Source organism: Equus przewalskii, chromosome X, assembly GCF_037783145.1.
Source record: "Equus przewalskii isolate Varuska chromosome X, EquPr2, whole genome shotgun sequence".
Taxonomy (NCBI): Eukaryota; Metazoa; Chordata; class Mammalia; order Perissodactyla; family Equidae; genus Equus; species Equus przewalskii.
The window spans coordinates 96,726,756-96,729,613 of NC_091863.1; positions in this window are offsets into that span (position 1 = coordinate 96,726,756).

Below are 2,858 nucleotides of genomic sequence, written 5' to 3' on the forward strand. Positions count from 1 at the left end.
GTGGAATAGCTGGGTTGTATGGTATTTCAATTTTTAATTTTTTGAGAGATCTCCATACTATTTTCCATAGTGGCTGTACCAGTTTGCATTCCCACCAGCAGTGTATGAAAGTTCCCTTTTCTCCACATCCTCTCCAACATTTGTTATTTTTTGTCTTGTTAATTATAGCCATTCTAACAGATGTAAGGTGATATCTCATTGTAGTTTTGATTTGCATTTCCCTGATGATTAGTGATGTTGAACATCTTTTCATGTGCCTGTTGGCCATCTGTATATCTTCTTTGGAAAAATGTCTGTTAATATCCTCTGCCCATGTTTTGATCTGGTTGTTTGTTTTTTTGTTGTTGAGTTGTATGAGTTCTTTATGTATTTTAGAGATTAACCCCTTGTCAGATATATGATTTCCAAATATTTTCTCCCAGTTGGTGGGTTGTCTTTTCATTTTGTTCATGATTTCCTTTGTCTTTCAGAAACTCTTTAGTCTGATGAAGTCTCATTTGTTTATTTTTTCTTTTGTTTCCCTTGCCAGAGCAGATATGGTATTTGAAAAGTTCCTTCTAAGACCAATGTCAAAGAGTGTACTGCCTATATTTTCTTCTAGGAGTTTTATGGTTTCATATCTTACCTTCAAGTCTTTAATCCATTTGGAGTTTATTTTTGTGTATGGCGAAAGATGATGGTCTGCTTTCATTCTGTTGCATGTGTCTGTCCAGTTTTCCCAACACCATTTATTGAAGAGACTTTCTTTTCTCCATTATATGTTCTTAGCTCCATTGTCAAAGATTAGCGGTCCATAGATGTGTAGTTTTATTTCTGGGCTTTCAATTCTTTTCCAATGATCTGTGTGTCTGTTTTTGTGCCAGTACCAAGCTGTTTTGATTTCTATAGCTTTGTAGTATATTTTGAAGTCAGGGATTGTGATGCTTCCAGTTTTGTTCTTTTTTCTCAGGGTTGCTTTATCTATTCAAGGTCTTTTGTTGCCCCATATGAATTTTAGGATCCTTTGTTCTATTTCTGTGAAGAATATCATTGGGATTCTGATTGGGATTGCACTGAATCTTTAGATTGCTTTAGGTAGTACGGAAATTTTAACCATGTTTCTTCTTCCAATCCAAGGGCATGGAGTATCTTTCCATTTCTTTATGTTGTCATTTATTTCTTTCAATAATATCTTGTAGTTTTCATTGTACAGGTCTTTCACCTCCTTAGTTAAATTTATTCCTAGATATTTTATTCTTTTTGTCATGGTTGTAAATGGGATTGTATTCTTGGCTTCTCTTTCTGTTCGTTCGTTATTAGAGTATAGAAATGCAACTGGTTTTTGTAAGTTGATTTTGTACCCTGCAACTGTGCTGTAGTTGTTGATTATTTCTAATAGTTTTCCAATGGGTTCTTTAGGGTTTTCTATATATAAAATCATGCCATCTGTGAATAGTGAGAGTTTCACTTCTTCCTTGTCAATTTGGATACCTTTTATTTCTTTTTCTTGCCTAATTACTCTGGCCAAAACCTCCAGTAATATGTTGAATAAGAGTGGTGATAGTGGGCACTCTTTTTCCTGTTCTCAGAGGGATGTCTTTCAGTTTTTCCTCATTGAGTATGATGTTGGTTGTGGGTTTGTCATATATGGCCTTTATTATGTTGATGTACTTTCCTTCTCTACCCATTTTATTGAGAGGTTTTATCATAAATGGATGTTGGATCTTGTCAAATGCCTTCTCAGCATCTATTGAGATGATCATGTGGTTTTCATTACTCATTTTGTTAATGTGGTGTATCACATTGACTGACACGCAGATGTTGAACCATCCCTGTATCCCTGGTATAAATCCCACTTGATCATGGTGTATGATCCTTTTAATGTATTGCTGTATTTGGTTTGCCAATATTCTGTTGAGGATTTTTGCATCTGTGTTCATCAGCGATATTGGCTTGTAGTTTTCTTTCTTTGTGTTGTCCTTGTCTGTCTTTGGGATCAAGGTGATATTGGCCTTGTAAAACATGTTAGGAAGTGTTCCATCTTCTTCAATTTTTTGGAATAGTTTGAGAAGGATAGGTACTAAATCCTCTTTGAATGTTTGGTAGAATTCTCCAGAGAAGCCATCTTGTCCTGGCCTTTTATTTTTGGGGAGGTTTTTGATTACTATTTCAATCTCTTTACTTGTGATTGGTCTATTCGGAGTCTCTATTTCTTCTTGGTTCAGTTTCGGGAGGTTGTATGAGTCTAAGAATTCATCCACTTCTTCTAGATTGTCCAATTTGTTGGCATATAGTTTTTCATGGTATCCTCTTATAATCTTTTGTATTTCTGTGATATCCATTGTAATTTCTCCTCTTTCATTTCTAATTTTATTTATTTGAGGCTTCTCTCTTTTTTTCTTAGTGAGTCTGGCTAAGGATTTGTCAATTTTGTTTATCTTCTCAAAGAACCAGCTCTTTGTTTCATTGATCCTTTCTACTGTTTTTTTCTTTCGGTTTCATTTATTTCTGGTCTGATTTTCATTATTTTCTTCCTTATGCTGACTTTGGGATTTGTTTGTTCTTCTTTTTCTAGTTCTGCTAGGTGTAGTTTAAGATTGCTTATTTCAGATTTTTCCTGTTTGTTAAGGTGGGCCTGTATTGCTATGAATTTCCCTCTTAGGACCACTTTTGCTGCATCCCATCTGAGTTGGTATGGTGTATTTTCATTTTCATTTGTATCTAGACATTTTTTTATTTCTCCTTTAATTTCATCAATGATCCATTGGTTGTTCAGTAGCATGTTGTTTAGTCTCCACATGTTTGTCACTTTCCCAGCTTTTTTCTTGTAGTTGATTTCTAGTTTCATAGCATTATGGTCAGAAGAGATGCTTGATATG